A 17,651-nucleotide genomic window follows, 5' to 3' on the forward strand; every position below is an offset into this window, starting at 1 on the left:
AGGAGTGGGGAGCCTTTGAACCTTTTTTGTTGTTTGTTTAAATTGAGAACTACTGATTTTCTAAGCTGAAATAATAATGAATATTCAGGTATGAATACATCGTGTAAGGTTGCTTTTTCTGTGTAGCCTTTGCCTCATATTTTTTGTGGGTCAGGGGCCCCCAAAAAACTCCCCCAATACCAAACTGGATCATTTGGTCTAGTTCCTATATGAAACAGGAATTCCACTTACAAACTTTAGGTGGTCATTTATTATCTATCAGTACGCCTCCAGTGATAGGGTAATTCTCAGTCTTTTGAGGCAGTCCATTCCATTTTTTTAGATCACTATAACTTTAGACTATAGCTAAAGGGGTAGCATTTAGTGGATTTGTATTCAGTTTTTATTTTTATTTCATTAATGCTTCTCTGATACCCCATGGTAATGTGGAGGTGACCTTGGGTTCTCAAAGGTTCTACCACTGAAACACTAGTCTAGCAGGTTCCACTTACAATCTGTTGTCCAAGGTCAGCCTACCTAAGTGTGGAGAGCAAGGCCTTTTAGCACAATAACTGCAGCATAGTTTTGGTTTTAGATGTGTTAAGGATGAAAGAAGTGTCATTAGTGATCTCACAAATGAAATTACAGGTCCTTGAAGGAAGAATAACAGTCCATGGTATTCTTTCTAACACTACAGCCATAGATGAGTCACTTCTCTTCTCAGAGCCTCAGTTTCCTAATCTATAAAATGAAGATAATAATACTTGGCATTTCTTGTATCATAGAATTATTGTAAAGAAAGCCGTTTCAAACCTTACCATGCTGTTATTACTGCTATTATTACTTAATAGTTATAAATTATTTTATACACGCTTTCTCTACTCTCACAATACCCCTGCCTGCATGGCAGTTGTATGCCATTTTAGAGCGCCTAGAAGAGTTGTTGGAATCGGTTTCGTGATGTACCCAAAGGCAATGAGAAACATCGTCTCGTGGGACTTTGGTTCATCTCCCCTTGTAGTAACCATAATGAGCATAAGCCAAAAGAAGAAGTGAAGAAGACTGTGACTTCTGCACCAGCACCTGTTGCAGAGGGTGAGGGGACAGAGGAATCCTCCAAAGAACTTGGCAAGATGCTCCGAACAAGCCAGTGTACACGTTAATAATTGCTGCTTTCAGTGCAGAGTTAGAGAGCCATGATTCCATTTCCAAGGCTGGCCTCTTCCTGCTTGCAGGGCTTCCTTCTTGCCTGCAGGACACAGAGAGAGATGCCATTCTACCACCCAGAGATCTTCTTGTTTGGCCTTTTTCTGATGGCAGTGAATGGAAAAATTCCATTCTGTTCCCTTCTCCTTTCCTCTGGCCTGGTCTGTTTCTGCCTGCAGGGAAAAGAAAGAAATGCCATTCCATTGGCTCCCTTCCCCTGGTCCTGTGCTTGACCTACCTGACACTTTGAGAGGACGCTACTCTGAAACCAAACCCCTAGGGATGTTGATAACCCCCCTGAACTCATTCATTAATGATTAGCAAATTCCAACTGGTCCCTGGTCATACCCTCCCCATCCCAGTGACTTTGAAACCCTGGCAGTCATTATTCAGATCCCATTCTCCATCCTGCACTAATCAATCCCTTATTCTCATCTTCCTTCACCCAGTAGTCCTGCTGTCTCACTCTGCACTGTGCTCTCTGGAATGCTTGTTCCATAAATAACAAACTTGCTTTCATCTTAAACCTTTTCCTTTCTTTCTTCTTTCATCTTCTTGATCTCTTCCTGGAAATACAGCCTCCTTGGCCACCCTTTCCAACTGCCTTTTCATTCATTTCTCCCCCCCCCATTCACTGATTGAGGTGGGGGAGTTGGAATACTGCTTGCTCTCCATTGCCACTTCCAAACTCATCCCCGACCACCATCACTCAGAAACCCTCTCTTTCTTTGAGATTCACTCAATACATATCTCCCACTTAATCAGGATTCTGTTAGCAGTTATCTATGGACCTCTATGACACTCTTCCCTCCTCAACAAGTTCAATACCTTGTTTGCAGTCTTTCCTCCCAATCTTCTGCTCTTATGCTAGGGGACTTCATTATATATATCTATACTTCCTTAAACACCCTAACCTCTCAGTTCCCCACCTTACTCATTTCTCATTACCTGTCCTCCATTCTACTTCAGCTACAGACAGAAATGGTCATTCTCTTGATCTCGCCGTTACCAACAAATGCACCACTTCCACGTGCATGAATTCTGAAATTCCTTTATTTGATCATAATCTGTTATGATTCAACCTCTCCCTCAACCTTGTGACTCCTAATGCTCTTCTTTATCCTCACCATAACCTCCATGCCTCAACTTCTTAGTTTTTTCCCCAGGCCCTCTACTGGCTACACTTTCCTGCCTTCCCCATTTTGACACTTTGGTGAATCAATTCAACTCTAAACTGTCTTCTTCTTTCCCCCTTATCCTGTTGCCAATCTTGCCATGCTAAGCCTCAGCCTTAGATTAACTTCCACCATCTGCTGCCTTTATTGCTACTCATGTGCTGCTGAATGAAGCTGGAGAAAAATCACGAAACTGCATTGGCTGGCTCCATTATAAATTTATGTAACATAATCTCAACTGGGAGCTCACTGTGCAAAGGCAATCCTTTTATGCCTTTCTATTTGACTCACTCTTCCATTTTCCACAGCGGCTCTTCTAAACCTTCTCATCCCTCCTCAAGCATCCCATGGCTCCCCTTCACCATCCCCCACGATGAAAACCTTGCCTCATATTTTACAGAAAAAAAAAACCTGAAGCCATTCTCCAGGAGCTCTTTCTTTTTCCCTCCTCCTCATTTCACATCACTCAGATGCCATCTGCCACTACCTCCTTCACCCTTGTCTCACATGAAAAGGTGGCCCTTCTTACCAAGGCAAATCCCTCTATGTACACAAGTGATCCCATTCCCCCCCAGCTTCTAACAGATTGCCTCCTCTCTCTTCTCTACCCTCTCACTTATCTTCAATCTCTTCTCATCTCCTGGCTGCTTTCCTGCTGCCAACAAACAGTCCCATGTCTCCCATCAAAAAACCTTTACTTGATTCAACCATCCCTACTAGCCATAATTCCATATCTCTTCTCCTTTTTATGGCTAAAGTTATTGAGAAGGCCATCTACGTGAGGTGCCTATACTTTTATTTTCATTCTCTTCTTAACTATCTACAGTCTGGTTGCCAAACTCATCATTCAACTGAAACTGGTCTCCTTGACCTTTCTGTAGCTTTTGACACTGTTGATCACCCTCTTTAACTTGATTGTCTTTTCTGTCCAGGTTTCCATGACACTTTGCAGTCCAGGTTTTCCTCCTACCTACCTGACCATCGCGCAGTTTCTTTTCCTGGATCTTTGTCCAGGTCACACCTGCTAATGGAGGGTGCTCTCCCAGGTTCTGTCTTAGGCTCTGTTCTGTTTCCTCTCTATACTATTTCTCTTGGTGATCTTATTAGCTTCCATAGATTCATGTCATCTCTATGCTGATGATTCTCAAATTTACTTATCCTACCCTAGCCTGTCTCTGGACCTCCATTCTTGAATTTTCAAGTGCTTATCAGACATCTAGAATTGGATGTCCAGTAAACATGTAAAGGCAGTATGTTCAAAAACCAAACTTATCTTCCCCCACCCCAAACCTTCTGCTCTACCTAATATTCCTAATACAGATGAGGGTATCACCATCTTCCCAGTCATCTCAAAACCTAGATATCACCCTCAACTTCTCGCTCTCACCCCCTATATCCAGTCTGTTGCCAAGGCCTGTTGATTGCACCTTTGTAACATCTCTCACATGTGTCTTCTTCTCTTCTCTGATGCTGCCAACACCCTGATCTAGGCCCTTGTCACATTATGCCTGGACCACTAGACTAGACTTGAGTTGGTCTCCCTGCTGTAAAAAGGATCTTCCTAAAGTATAGATCTGAGCATGCTACCTCCTACTCCATAAACTCCCTGTTAGCTCAGGATTAAATATAAAATCCTTTGTTTAGTGTTCAGAGCTCTTTATAACATGGCTGCTTTCTGCCTTTTCAGTCTTCATATATCTTACTCCTTCTCCCTGGGATCCACACACTGGGCTCCTTGCTATTCCTCATACGTGATACTCTTATCTCCTGACTCTGGGCATCTTCACTGGCATTTTCCCATGCCTGGAATTCTCTTCCTCCTCATCTCCATCTCCAGGCTTCCCTGGCTTCCTTCAAGTCCCAGCTAAAATCCTATTTTCCACAAGAAATGTACCCTCATTATTTGATGACCAACTTTAATAGACTTAGTTCTTCTCAGCAATACAGTGATCTAAGACAATTCCAGAACACTTGTGATGGAGTATGCTATCCACATCCAGAGAAAGGACTGTGGCATCTGAATGCAGATCGAAGCATACTATTTTCTCTCTTTTTTTTCTTTCTCATGGTTTTCCCCTTTTGTTCTGATTCTTCTTTCACAACATGACTAATGTGGAAAAATGTTTAATATGATTGTACATGTATACATTATATCAGATTGCATGCCAGCTGGGGGAGAGGAGGGAGGAAGGGAGAAAAAAATTTGGAACTAAAAATCTTATAAAAGTAAATGTTGAAAACTATCTTTACATATAATTGGAAAAAATAAAATACTGTTAAGTGGGGAAAAAAAAGAAACGTGTCCTCATTCCCTTTAAGGCCAGGACCTTCCTTTCCTCTGTTGATTATCTCCAGCTGAACCTGTATGTAGCTTGTTTGTGCAGAGTTATTTGTAATTCATCTCCCTGATTAGACTGTGAGCCCCTTCTAGAGGACAGGGAATCGCGTTAGCCTTCCTTTGTTTCCCCTGCTCTTAGCACAGTGACTGGCACAGAATAGGTGTTTTGTAAGTGCTAATCGACTGATTAACTGACACTGGGAAGGATAGTATAATATAGATTGGAAACTGTGGTTCACTGATAACCACAGAGACTGAAGGTGATAGATTTCAGAGAAGTTTTCATGTCTTTCTAATCATGACTACTTTTGTCAAAAAGAGTGGGAAGGCTTTTGGTATGATGAGCACTAACCAACATTGCAAAAACTGCAGTTTACCATAGAGATCCTAACATACATGAATTGACTGGTTACTGATGGAATCATTTCAGATCAACTGTTTGTATACAGTTAGGCTGTCAACTTGTTAGAACAAAGATAAAAATCAATGCCAAATTAGAAGAAAGGATAAAGATGAGAAGATACAGCAATTAAAACAGATCCAGCCATGAACTTGCCCAGCCCTTCTGGAAAACAGTTTTGAATTATGCCTAAAAAGTGACTAAAATATTCATGCCCTTTGACCTGGATATCCCACTGCTAGAATATGCCCCAAAGAGATCAAAGACAGAAAGATCCTATATACATCAAAATAGTCATAGCACCACTTCTCATGGTACTAAGGAACTGGAAATAATGATAGCTAGCATTTGAATAGCACTTTAAAGTTTACAAAGCACTTTTACAAATATTATCTGCATTGGTCCTGCCAACAACCCTGGGAGGTAAGTATCCCCATTTTTCAGATGAGGAGACTGAGGCAGACAGAGGTTAGGTGACTTGCTCAGAGTCACACAGCTAGTAAGTGTCTGAGGTAGGCTTTGATCTTATGACTTACAATGCCTGGAACGTTAGTAAGCACTATATAAATGTTAGCTGTCATTAATAGTGGTAGCGTATTCCTGACTCTGGGTCCAGGACTCTAGCCACTGTGCTGCCTAGAATGGCTAAACAAATTGTAGTCTGTGAATGTCATAGAATGTTATTGTACTGTATGAAATGATAACAAAGGAAGAGTTCAGAAAAGCATGGGAACATTTGATCCAGAGCAAAGTAAGCAGAATCATGAAAACAACATATGCAATGATTACAGAAATGTAAATGGAAAGAATTTTTAAAAAATTGTTATAATGCGCTTCCCTCCCTTCTTTGCGGAGATGGAAGACGATGGGCAGGGGATTGTTAATATACTATCAAATACATTTGATGTGTTGGTTGGTTTGGATGAACTATTTCTTTTCTCTTTTAATTTTGTTACAAAGGATGACTCTCTAGGGAGGGGGGAAGGGGAAAGGATTGTATTTGGAAATAGAGGTGATTTAAAAAAACCAGGGATATAAATTTAAAAAGATAAAGTAAGGTAAAACATCTCTAGCCTGACTCATTCAGATAAGCTATTGATGACAACTAGGGGAAACAGTTAAAGAGAAGACATTGACCCAGACTATCATCATTTCCCATGCAAAGTTAACAGATATAAAGTAATTAGCAAAGTGAAGCAAAAAAAAAAAATCTCAGAAACTGCCTCCACTAGAAAATACTTGTATTTCTTGTCAAGCAAAAAGACATGGCAGCCAAGGGCAACACTAGTTAAGATATACCCTAATTTGCAAAACCTTATAGAGGAGGATGGTGAAAGATTATGATCGATATTATCTCAAAAATAGTGAAGATCAGTAGAGAGAAGAACAAGTTTGTCGAAAGCTTGGTGTGAAGTCCAATTAAACTAGATAATCCCAAGAGTTTTTATAGATGATACTGGAAGGACACCAAATAGATAAAAGGTGGAAGAGCTCTGTCAGCATTTCCGTAATAAACTCTTTTTTCACCAGTAACAGTGGAACACCATATTCGGACTCTAAAATTTCAGTTCCTGAAATGAAAGTGTTCAAGGCAAATGGATTGTAGAAGAGACAAAAGAAACAGGGAGAACCATTATTTGACTAATAAGATAGACTAAGCAAGAAGTGATAGCAGCAGGAAGTAAGGTGGTGAGAGTGTGGATGGAAAGAAAAGAATAGATGCTAGAGATCTTGAATTGACAGGACTATTTTTCATTTTTGTTTTTGTATCCCCAGCACCTAGCACTATGCTGTGCGTGTAGTAGTCACAATAGTTGAGTGTTAGATTAGAGATTAGATATGGGCTGGAGGAGAGGGAAGGGGAAGGAAAGACTCGAGAATAACTCAGAGCTGCCTTCAGCCAAAACAGGGAAGTTAGGAAGAAGGACAGATTACTGAGAAAAGATGATGGCTTCCATTTTGGACATGTTGAATTTGAGCTATGACAAGAGGTCACGGTCAAGATGTCAAACAGAAAGTTGGAGATAGTCAAGTAGAATTTTGGAGGAAGATTAAGGCTGTATTTACAGATTTGGGACATGTAGGTATAGAAGTGATCACTGTACCCCTGGAAATGGTCAAACTTACCAAGGGAGAGGACATAGAGAGAAGAGAAGAGGGCCCAAGGCTTGTCCAGTGCCACTCAGTCATTAAGTGGCAGAGCTGGGGCAATGCTCTTGTCAAGTTGCCCCTCCAGCTCTCCTGTCTGATATCTTTCCTTTTTTCCCTCTCCCTTCAAGCACTTGGCCAGGCCTGAGAGCCTGAGAAAAGCTAAGGAAGCTTCCCTAATTTACTGTGAGGCAGTGGCTGCTACAGAGCTTGGTGAAACCCACGTGAAGTCCAGCCACTGTCAAGCTAAGGACACGTTTGAATAAGCAGACCATTAAAAGAGACTCCTGAAAGAGGATTGCCTTAGAGAAGGAGCTCCATTAATAATTGGCATGTTTTTAGAAATAGTGGCTCAGTGGTAAAGCATTCTGTTTTCTTGGTGAATTTCCCCAAAGGATCATCACTCCCTGAATTTCGTCAGTTGTTTTCTCTGCATTGGTAGTCTGAGGATCTTTCTAGCCAGCTGTGGCAGAATTTAAACAATTTCATGACAATTATTGCAAACAGGAGGGCTGGGTTTCCTTTCCTTCTCTTCCTCCACCCTGCCCCACCCCAATGTAACAAGGCTCTGGTGCTCACACTGCTAGCCCCAGTTCCAAGTGTACTGTGGGTTCAGGTCCCCAGAGCTCCACTCCATCTCCCTCTCATCAATCAATCAATATCCAATCAATAAATATTTATTAAGTGCCTACTATGTGCCAGGCACTATGCTAAGCACTGGGGATACAAAAAGAGGCAAAAGACAGCCCCTGCCCTCAAGGAGCTTACAAGCTTGCAAGGAGACAACACCATAAATGAATATATACAAAGCAAGTTATATACAAGATAAAGAGGAAACAAAAGAGGAAAGACATTGGAATTAAGAGGAATTGGAGAAGGCTTCCTAGAGAAGGTGGAATTTTAGTTGGAACTTAAAGAAGCCAGGGTGGTCAGTAGTTGAAACAGAGGGAGAAGGTTCCAGACATTAAGGACAGTCAGACAAAACGCTCAAGCTGAGAGATGGAGTTCGTAGAACAGCCAGGAGGCCACTGCATCATGAGTACATGTTAAGGAGTAAGGTGTAAGAAGACTGGAAAGGTAGGAGAGGGCTAGGTTAGGAAGGTCTTTGAATGCCAGGCAGAGCATTTTGTATGTGTACCTGGAGGCAATAGAGAGTCACTAAAGTTTATTGAGTAGAGGAGTGGTCAGACCTGTGCTTTAGGAAAATCACTTTAGTGGCTGAATAACTTTAGTGGAGGATGGACTGGAATGGCGAGAAACCTGAGGCAGGCAGACCCCACCCCCACCCCAAGCAGGCTCTTGTAATATAGCCCAGGTGTGAAGTGGTGAATGCAGGTTGGGCCAGGGGAGGTATGGATGGGAGCTGATGAGATCGCAGAGGAGAGTATAATAGAGGGAGATGAGAACAGGACACAGCCTCCCTTCTTCCACCTGGAGCCCTGGGGAGAATGGGCTCAAACTGAAAGCAACTGCTGCAAACCCTCCTCCCCTAGCTGAACTCCCTCCCAGGAGCAGTGCTGCCGCCAAGCCGCCCACTGCTAGGCTGGGCCAAGCAGGCTTCTCAGGGCTGGGGCAGCTAGGTCTGCTGGCAAACTCCTCAGGCTCTTATGACCCTTCAGAGCTCACAGGGTCGAAGCCTGGCCCTTCCATCCCAATCGTCCTTCACCCAAGATCAGGAGACAATGTACAGACAGGCACAGCAGCAATAGAGATGCTCTGTTACAGGCCCACCCCCAGCCCAGCAGCACTAGCCTCATCTGGCCCCTGCCTGGAAGGAGACAGGGGTTGGGCTGCTTGGCACCTTTTGTTTGCTGCTTTGATTTCCAGTTCAGCAGTGCATGCCTACAAATGTGAGTATAGAGGGTATATATACACCAAGGGAGTATGTACACATGCACATACATATACATACACATGCATATATACAGGTATGTATATGTACATAAGTATATAGGTACATACACATATACACACATGCATACATAGAAGTCTATATGTATAAGTGTATGTAGGTATGTATGCACATACATGTATATACACATGCATACATAAAAGTATATACATAAGTATATATGTATAAATACATAAGTGTATATACATATAGACACACATACAAGTATATATGTATATATTTATATGTATGTTAGTATATAGATATATACATACATGCTAGTATACATATATATACATAAGTACATAAAAGCATACATATTTAAGTATATACCTAAGTATATGTATGTGTGTGTATATATATATATAAGTATATATTTATGTAAACTTATAAGTATATATATATAAGCATATATACATACACATACACACATGCATGTATATATACAAGTATATGTACATATGAAGTATATATACATATGAAATATATGTTCGTGTGTTGTGTGTATATATGTGTGTATGTATGTATACACACACACACATACTCATCTCACATCTTTTAACATGCCCAGAGGGAAGAGAACAAAGTTTAGAAGGAATAGCAGTCAGGACAACTTTGAAAATAACATGCTGAATTTATTATATACTTTTTTTAAAAGCAAACTCCATGTAACAGTGATTTGTGATTTCACATATAATCTCATTTTTCTGTCGTATTATTTTATATATAGAACTGTTCTCTTTTTTGGTGTTCATTAAGTTCATTTTTTTTTTTATAAAAAGTGGCAAGGTGGATTGGACTTGATGCTTTTTTGGGTCTTTTCTGGCTTGAGCTCTATGGCCTGAAGTACTTTCCTGTCGCTGAGCCTCGGTTTCCTTTTCTGTTAAATGGGGAGGCAGCAAGGAAGGGTGGGTTGGCCACAGTCCCTTCTGTGTCCTTTATTCAAAGGCAGTCTGACCCGGCTTCTCCAACTTGCCGGTAGGGGGACTCCATCCCGAGTCAGCTGTATCAGAAACAACAGAGAACGAAACATGATTCCCACGGCCTGGCAAAGTGGCTCCCCACCCCCACCTCCATAGCAGCTGCCTCCACAAACCTGGTGGCCCAGCCCGGCAGCTGCCACCCTCAGGGGATCTGGGGCGTGGCCCGCCCACCTCTCAGGTAAGCAGAGAAAATCCTGTTTGGGGAGTTCCGCCCTTTGTGACCTTGGGGAGCCTAGTGAGATATTAACCTCCTCTGGTGCAGTCAGGAGGGACGCGTGGGAGGGGCGGGGAGCGAGCGGCAATCTATTCCCCTGCCTCTGGAAGTGCATTTGGTGCTTTGCAAGTCCTTCTGGGGGTTTATAGGCAGACACTGGGGTGCCCCAAGGCTGGGAGACGACCCGGTGCCCTGAGAGGTAACCCACACTTGCTAAAGAACAAGGAAGACCCCATGGACTGACCTGACCTACTTTCCAGAGAAATGGGTCCCCACTTGCAGCTCAGCAGCCACAGTGGAGGGCATGAGGGCAGGACAAGAGCAGTCACTGGGGCTGGAGGTGAAGTTTCAGGCCTGGCTGCCTACCTTGGGGCAGGGCTCTTGAGTTTCAGTTTCTTCTGTGAAATGAGCAGCTTGGACTAAGGGATCTCTAAGATCCCTTTAAGCTCTGATGTTCTGGAATCCCATGTGGGGCCCCTGATTCCCTGCAGGTAATAATATAAAGAGATGTCATCTAGAGCAGATTGGGAATTGTTTGCCTGGCCGAAAAGAGTAGTCATTGATGGGTTGATATTAGGGTGCACGGAGGTATCTAGTGGTGGGCCTGTGAGAGCTGCACCTGCCCCTGAGACATTCAGCATCTTTGCCAGTGATAGCAGGCCAAATCGAATGAAAAATACATTTAATTGGGACAAATAGAAAGTTCAACACTGGGGTAAAAAAAAAATCACGAGTTGGGGAGGTAGATAGGAGCTAGCTGAGGCCATCTAGGGCTCTGATACAGGCCCTCTGTGCCTTCTTAAAAGCATTTACAGACCTTTGGAACAAGATATTTCCAAACTCTCATGAGTCAGAAATCTGTGGTTGTAATTTTACAGGGTAGTGTGTCCCAGGAAGTCTGTCTAACAGAGGTCACTAATCAGGAAAATGCCAGGGCACCTCAGGAGAAGGCAGACTTTAAATTTTCCCCACGTTTACCATGAAAGGAGCAAATTGCATATCGTCTCTGAAGTCCCTTCTAGCTCTTAAAATTCTGTGTGCCAAGATCTCCTTCTGGCTGACATTCAGTGTTTTCTTCTAGCTTGCACAGTCTGTGTTTATGTTCTAAGGTGTCTTCTAGCCCTAACTTTCTAAGTTCTGTGTTCTGAAGTCCCTTTGGACCTAAGCTCCCCCTGTTCTCTACCCCCTCCATGATGGACCCTTGTATTCCCTCCTCTCTAGCTGTCAGAATCCCATCCATACTTTCATGACCAAACCTACAGCCGGTCTCCTCCACGAAGCCTCTTGGGACCATTCTCACCCACTAGGTTCTTTCTCTTGCTGATATATTTGGACAACATTGGCTGTCTAGACCACTCACATACTGCCTTGCATGATTGTTTAAATATTCCATCTATGTTTTGTTCCCTTGGTATGACTTTAAGGACTTTGTGGGTAGGAACTGCCATGTAGAATTCTCTTTATCCTTCAGTAATGCTGCCAGATTAATTATTTAAAAACAGATTTGATCATGTCACTCCTTTACCCCCAAATCTGCAGTAGCCGCCTATTGCCTGCCAAGTCAAATTCAAACTCCTCTGCCCAGAATTCAAGGCTCTCCACCATCTAGGGCCACCCACTTATCAGTCTTGTTCCATATTATTCCCACAGAGGCCACTAGGTGGTGCAGTGGAGTCAGGATGACCTGAATTCAATTTGGTCTCAGCCATTTACTATGTGACCTGGGGCAACTCACTTAATATTTCTCAGCCTCAGTTTCCTCATTTGTACAACGGTGATCCTAGAAGTACCTGCCTCACAGTATTGTTGTGAGGATCAGTGAGAGTTACCTTGTCAGCACAGGGCCCGGCACATAGAAGGCACTTAATACACGTTTGGTCCCTTCCCTTCCATGCACTCTGCACTCCAGCCAAACTGGGTGGCCACCTCAATACACTCCCCGCGCCGGCTGGCCTGGAACGGGGGTCCCCTCTCTGCCTTTTGGATTCTGGCCCCTCCTTTGAGCCCAGCTCATCTGTCCCCTCCATAGCCTCTTCTCTGACCTCTCTGTCCCGGTTCTCGGTTTGACAGGGTCCTCGAACAGCTCTTGGGGACCATGGTGGCTGTGTGCTGCCTTAGCCCCGCTTTTGACTCGGAGCCCTGTGTGGAGAGTGACTCTCCTCTGTATTTTGTTTGCAGACAGGGGATGCTTAATCAATGTTTATTGTATGTTGTATGCAAGGCTATGCAGGTGACCTGTAGAGAGTCTGATAGTTCCCCGCCCAACCAGTCATTCCTACACTAATAAGCTGGGGAAAAGATCAGAAAATGAGAAGGAACAGACCGAGAGGGATTTTCCCTGTGTCACTTTGCTTTCGTTTCCCTTCCGTGGCCTGTGAATTCCCAGGCTCAGCCTTTCCTACCAGCTCCCCGACCTGCCCTCTAGTGGTGAGAAGGAACGTTTGTTTGCAAGGTCAGAGCTAGCCATTGCCTGCCACAGGTGGGGAACCTGCAGCCTCAAGGCCACACCACATGTGGCCCTCCAGGTCCTCGAGTGCTGCCCTTTGACTGAATCCAAACTTCACAGAACAAATCCCCTTAACAAAAGGATTTGTTCTGTGAAACTTGTAAAACTGTAAAACTCTCAGTCAAAAGGCCGCAACCCAGGACCTAGAAGGCCACATGGGCCTCGAGGTCCCAGGTTCCCCACCCCTGGCCTAAGCGGTCCCTGCAAAGCTGGGGACCCCAAGAAATCTGATGCTACTGCAGCCCCAGAGGATGCTTACAGAGACTCTCAGACCAGTTTGTAGAGTATTTGAAGCCCTTATGGTGTGAAAGAGGCACCAGATTTGTTCTGCTCGGCCGTAAAGGCACAGAGAGATTTAGGCTGAGTGGAGAGAGAGCAGAGTGGGCTGCTTCCTGGGCAGGAAGGGCCACGCATGGAGGTCTTCAGAGCCTGGGTGACTATTCAGTTTAATGCCTTTCAGGAAGCATTTTTAAGTGCCTGCGACTTGAGAGGCGCACTGTCCTAGGCACTGGGGAACACAGAGACAAAGACAAAAGTCTGTACCCCAAAGGGGTGTGCGTACTTCTTAGGGGAAACAACACATCGAACAAAACATATGCCAAGCTTTTGGTGAGCACCGACAACTGTGGGAAACGCAGGCCTAATTCTGTTTTCTGATGCCAGAGGACTCATGCGCCCATTTCACCTGGACTCGGAAAGTCCCGAGCTGGAATTCTGCCTTATACGCTGACTTATATGTATGACCCTGCGTGGTTGTTAAACCTGGTTCCTTATCATTAAAATGGGGATAATAATGGCACCTCTCTCACAGGGTTATTATTGGGAGGACCAAACCAGGCTCTATAGGTGCTGGCAATGATGACTGGTGAAGATAGCTGCAGTCTCCCTGGAATGACGGCCTCTGAGAAGCCACGTCTGTGTGTGTGTGTGTGTGTGTGTGTGTGTGTAGGCTCCCAGTGGCTCTCTCCGAATGGGGGAGTACTCAAAGCAGCATGGCTGATGGGGGACACCTTGGCTGGGGAATTTTCTCTTTCCCCTCAGAAGCTATTACCTCCAGAGGTGATGTCATTTAGGTCCAAGGGGCATAACTGATTCTCTCAGCCAGTCACTAAATGCGTGTCCTGTGTGGTGTCAGCTGCCTTTATCCAGTGGCCAGGACTCTATAATCCCCTCAAATTGATTAAGGAATTTCCCACCTTGTGGGAAAACTGGGCACCTCCTCACCCTTATTAAAGAGACACCGAATGACAAGGGTGTAGCATTGATTGCTTGGGGAGTCTGGAAAGGCCTCTGAAAGGAGGTGGCCTTGAGCAGAGGTATGAAGATGCTAGGATCTCCATGAGGTGGAGGGGAGGAGAAAGGGGCCCAGGCAGTAGAGGGAGGTCACTTCAAGGGAACAGTAGCTAGGCTGGTTTGACTGGACCACAGAATATAAGAGAAAGTAATATAGAATCAATTTGGAAACCTAAATTGTAGCCAGGGTGTAAAGGGGTATAGAGGCTGGACAGGAGTTTGTATGTTGTCTAAGGAACAGGAGGGAGGGAGGCATTGAAGCTGCTGCTTTTTTGTTTGTTTGTTTACATTTATTTTTTTCTTAATTACACAAAACAAAAAAAATTTTTAATTCATTTTTTAAAAATTTTGAGTTCCATATTCTCTCCCTTCCCCCTTCCCCTTCATCCCCCCTGGTTCTGCTCATTTCACTTTGTATCAGTTCATGGAAGTCTTCCCAGGTTTTTCTGAAACCATCCTGCTCGTCATTTCTTATAGCCCAGTAGTATTCCATCACAATCATATACCACAACTTGTTCTGCCATTCCCCAGTTGATGGGCACTTTGAAGCTTCTTTTTTTTTAGCTAGGCAATGGGGTTAAGTGACTTGCCCAGGGTCACACAGCTAGTGAGTATTAAGTGTCTGAGACTGCATTTGAACTCAGGTCTTCCTGAATCCAGGGCCAGTGTTCTATCCACTGCGCCATTAGCTGCCCCCTACTTTGAAGCTTCTTGAACAGGGAAGTGGCATGGTCAAACTTTCAATTTTACCAAATTCAATTTGGTAGCTATGGGGAGGAAGGACTGGAAGGCCTGGATGTAGAAAGATCGCTTAGGAGAGAAGTGAAGGAACAAGTGTGTGGCCATGTGAGTGGAGAAAACCTAGATAGATAGCCAACATATGGAGGTAGAATGAATGGAAGGAGGGAAGGTGGGGAAGGCAGGAGGATGGAGGGAAGGAAGGGAAGGCGGGAGGATGGAGGGAAGGAAGGGAAGGCGGGAGGATGGAGGGAAGGAAGGGAAGGCGGGAGGATGGAGGGAAGGTAGGGAAGGCGGGAGGATGGAGGGAAGGTAGGGAAGGCGGGAGGATGGAGGGAAGGTAGGGAAGGCGGGAGGATGGAGGGAAGGAAGGGAAGGCGGGAGGATGGAGGGAAGGAAGGAAGAAAGGAAAGGAGGAAAAAAAGAGAAAGAAATAAGGAAGCATTTATTTACTATGTATAAAGCTCTCTGCTAAGCTCTGGGGATACAAGAAAGACAGTCTCTGCTCTCAGGGAGTTTATATGGTAACGGGAGAGATGATACATATGGAAGATTTTGGTTACAGAGGAAAGGACTCGTGGGCCTTCGGGCGAAGGAACAAAGTAGATATTAATAATTCTTCTTTAATGTCATTTCTGCTGGCAAAATCATATTCATTTGTGATGGTGAACCATTTGACAGTGCCAAGATTTTGGTGATGAGGACTTTCTTTTCCAGGTCTTTAGGAGCTGTGGCTGCCTCCCTATCAATTTGTATCTCCCTAGGGGTTGCTTCTGGGATGATGGCTATGGGGGCTGAGCTGGAAGCAGGACTAGTGGCTTGGCCAGTGCTGCCCAGGGCTCTTGGGCTTGGATGCCTTTCAGTGGCAACTGGACAGTAGTTGGCATTGGTGGTGGTGAGCAATCTGAGAGGAAATGGGCATCAAGGAAATGGTAGTGGTTTGACTGGCCGGGCGCCAGCCGCACTTCTCTCCCTCAGGGTACCTTGCTTGCTTCAATAAGATTGGGCAATTGATTGGATATTTGGGGTGAGGGGCAATGAGGAGTTCAGGATGATTCCTAGTTGCAGACTTGGACATGGGGAGATTAGGAGAAAAACTGATTTTGGGAGAAAAGATGATAAAAATTCTACTTTGGACATATTGGGTTTACGATGCCTCCAACTTTGAGATGGGACAGGGTAGCAGGAGCAGTATTTACTCCCCATAGGATAAGATGGTTTTCCCCTAAGAGGCAATGAAGCATCTTTGAGATGTCATTGGTTCAGAGGATTACAGCTCAAACCATCAACATAGCTTCCTGGCTCCCTTAATATGAAAGCCACACACACAAGGGGCCAAAGGCTCCTCAGGCTCAACACTTCCTGCCCCCTGGCTGTACTGCCATGACAAACGTGGAGGGAAGAGAGCTGTCCCAACTAGAGCCATGTGTATGCCTGCTATGGCCTGTCTGTGCTATTGTTATAGAAGCAATTTGCTAAATGTTAGATTGGGGGGAGGGAAGAGAAGAAGCCAGCATTTATTAAGCTCCTACTGTGTGCCAATTAGTAGGACAAGCACTTTACAAATATGATCTCGTTTGATCCTCATGACAACCCTGGGAGGCAGGTGCTATAATTATCCTCATTTTACAGTGAAGGAAACTGAGGATATGAGGTTATGTGAGTCACCCAGGATCCCACAGCTAGTAAGTGTCTGAGGCCAGATTTGAACTCAGGCCCTCTTAACTCTAGGCCCAGCACTCTATCCATTGTGCTACCTAGCTGCCATGGTCTATGAATGTCTCATTTGATTCCACTCTCAAGCTTGAACCTCCAAAGTGGCCTGTGTCAGGCCTAGCCCAGAACAGACAACCAGGTAAAGATATCTAACAACTAGTTGGATATGCAGGACTGGGCTCAGGAGAGAGATGAGAGTTGGATATGAAGATTTGGGGGTCATCGGCATATAGAGGCCTGCATGGTAGCTGATGAGATCGCTTAGGCAAGAGAAAGGGAAAAGGTCCCAAGACACAGCCCTGGAGGTCACCCACGTGTACAATGGATAGTGATTCTGGAAAGGACACTGAGGAGAATTGATCAGATTCATAGTAAGAGAACCATGACAGAGCAGTGTGAGACAAACCCATGGAGGTCAGGGTTCCCAGGAGGAGGGGGTGGTCAGCAGTGTCAAAGGATGCAGAGAAGTCAAGAAGAATGAGGACTAAGAGAAGGCCTTTGTAATAGCCGTAAAAGGAGCATTGAGTGGCCTGGGAGGAAGCCATTTCAGTCAAGTGGTGGGTAGTGGACACACGTGACCCTGGGCAAATCCCTCAGTCTCTTAGTGCCCCAGTCTGCCAGTGGGGTATACATTGGTGGGAGAAGTTTCCTCATCGGGAATGCCCTAAATCAATGAAATTATAGGTCTGTGCCCCAAAAAAGGCAATGAGTAGGAGGTGAGGATTTGGAGATAGGAAATGTAGGTAGCTTTTTATAGGAATTTGACTATGAAGGAAGGGCAATTAGTTTGACAGTCTGAGTTTGGTTGGGTCAAGGGAAGGTTTTTTTTAAGGATGGGGGAGATCTGGACATGTTGGTAGGAATCATGGAAGGAACCAGTGGCTTAACTGAAAATTAAGGAGAGAGGGAAGTGGTGTCATAATGGCAGGTGGCTAGATGCCCATGCTGGGTAGGCACTGTTCTTCTCATCAGGGATTGGGGGCTGAAGGGCTAGATGAGATAATGCTGCAGGTCTAAACCTGACGGGTTGTAGAGTTTTGTGATGTCAGTGTGACTCAGTTTCC

At 44.5% G+C, this 17,651-nt stretch overlaps 1 protein-coding gene across 9 annotated transcripts in view; it reads left to right on the forward strand.

Annotated features, from left to right (window-relative positions):
• JSRP1 (junctional sarcoplasmic reticulum protein 1) overlaps window positions 1–17,651 on the forward strand; it is an 89,370-nt gene that overhangs the window by 47,986 nt on the left and 23,733 nt on the right. For 6 of the 9 annotated variants that reach the window (XM_078154111.1, XM_021008793.2, XM_078154109.1 and 3 more), the window contains exon 3: window positions 10,086–10,298. The exons of 2 other annotated variants lie outside the window; for them this stretch is intronic. The gene's annotated coding sequence lies outside the window, so the exon portion shown is untranslated. The remainder of the gene's footprint in view (window positions 1–10,085; window positions 10,299–17,651) is intronic. One more of the 9 variants, XM_078154105.1, reaches the window with a different exon arrangement.

The sequence above is a fragment of the Phascolarctos cinereus genome, unplaced genomic scaffold (genome assembly GCF_003287225.1).
Source record: "Phascolarctos cinereus isolate Bilbo 61053 unplaced genomic scaffold, phaCin_HiC Scaffold_4;HRSCAF=312, whole genome shotgun sequence".
Classification (NCBI taxonomy): Eukaryota; Metazoa; Chordata; class Mammalia; order Diprotodontia; family Phascolarctidae; genus Phascolarctos; species Phascolarctos cinereus.